Raw genomic sequence first — 1,808 nt, 5'->3', positions numbered from 1 at the left:
ACCACCCCCCACCATATCTTGACCCCCCTCTTCCCCCTACAAGGATTATTTAACTAAAGAAACCCTTTCACTGCAAGGGTTTCAGAGGACCCATTGTCAGATTAGATTCAGAGCTGTGTAAAATTTTTTGTATGTGTGTGAGTGTGAATATGTGTATGTGTGCATAACTGTGAATGTTTGTGTGTATGTGTGTAAACCTCTGTGAATGAATGTGTGTGTGTGTGAATATATATAATTGTGAATGTTCATGTGTATGGTGTGAGTCTGTGCATAAGTCTTTAATGAATGTGTGTGTGTGATTGTGAATGTAAAATTGTATGAATGTTTGCATGAATACGAGGGTGTAAGTCTGTATGAATGTGTGTGTGTGTGCATGCATGTGAATGTATGTGTGTGAGTGAATATATGTGACTGTACTTAAATCTGTGTGACTGTGTGTGAAAGAGAGAGAGAGAGAGGGAGCGAAAGACATTCTGAAATTGTGTTTGCATGCATGAGTATATGCGTTAGAATCTGTGTTTGAATGTTGGTGACTGCGTGTAAATGTGGGCTTGAATCTGTGTGTGTGTATGTGTGAGTGTGGTATTTTCAGTCAATTAACTCCACTCTCACCTTCCACTTCACTGCTGAGTACAAGACAAGGGACTTTGTGACCCACAGGTTTTCATTTTTTTTTTTTTTTTTTTTTTTTTTTTTTTTTTTTTTACTCTGATCACTAGAATGAGAGTAGCAGTGGTGATAGGGCTGCCTGATGTCACATATTGTCATACGCTCACCTACATACACCACAAACACATGCACACACACACACACACACACACACACACAAGCAGACATTTATGCTCACAGTTAGGGGTGGGTAGAGAGGAGACAATGTCAGCTAGTGAAGTAAACACACACACACACACACACTAAGTCAGTCTCACTTAGAAAGTACATAATATTCAGTCCACCCAAATATATAAATACATATAATTAGATGCTACTAGATATCCCACATTCAGATGAACGCACATGTATGCATTCACATACACACATAGACAGACACTCACATGCACATACACACGCTCAAAGACACACACTCTTATATGTGGAAAATATTTTTGCTTATACTACTCCCCTTCAAGGCCCACCACCCCACCATTTCTCTCGCTGACCCTTTCTTCTCTAATGTTAGACCTTATCCAGCTCCTTTAATGCAATCCTTTCCTTAAACACCCACCTCCCTGTCTGTTCTTACCACAGTCTCCTTATTCTTCCTATTTCTCTCTCATTCTCATTGCACCTCTGTGACCCCCTCTCTCCTCATTACATTTCTCTTTCTCTCCTGCTTTCTCATTTCCAATGTCTCTCTCTCTCTTTCTTTTTCCTTCGTGTATCTCTCTCACCCCTCCTCATAAACTTCTCTCTCTCTCTCTCTCTGTAATGCAATATCAATTAAACCCTTTTGGTGTTGATAATCAAATTATTTTAACAGATTTTAATGAGATGCTCTGGGTAGATTATGTTGCAATGTATGTGAAGGGTGTCTATATATGCATATGTGTTGTATGCTTTGTATATACGTATGATACATGTATATATATAGTTTGTGCGTGTGTGTATAAGCACATTCATGGTTGTTTGGTTAGAAGTTTGTTTCCCAACCACATGGTTCCAAGTTCAGTCTCACTGCGTGGTACCTTGGGCAAGTGTCTTCTACTATATCCTTGGGCTGACCAAAGTCTTGTGAGTGGATTTGGTAGACAGAAACTGAAAGCCCATCATATATATATATATATATATATATATATATATATATATATATA

The 1,808-nt window shown here is 38.6% G+C and overlaps 1 protein-coding gene across 5 annotated transcripts in view; it reads left to right on the top strand.

The window, feature by feature from the left end:
• The window catches only part of LOC106884072 (band 4.1-like protein 5), a 233,425-nt gene that overhangs the window by 150,376 nt on the left and 81,241 nt on the right, over positions 1–1,808 (top strand). The gene's annotated exons all lie outside the window — the stretch shown is intronic.

This window comes from Octopus bimaculoides, chromosome 18, assembly GCF_001194135.2.
Source record: "Octopus bimaculoides isolate UCB-OBI-ISO-001 chromosome 18, ASM119413v2, whole genome shotgun sequence".
NCBI lineage: Eukaryota > Metazoa > Mollusca > Cephalopoda > Octopoda > Octopodidae > Octopus > Octopus bimaculoides.
Note: the sequence above shows the minus strand (reverse complement) of the source record. Positions and strands in the feature narration are given on the sequence as shown.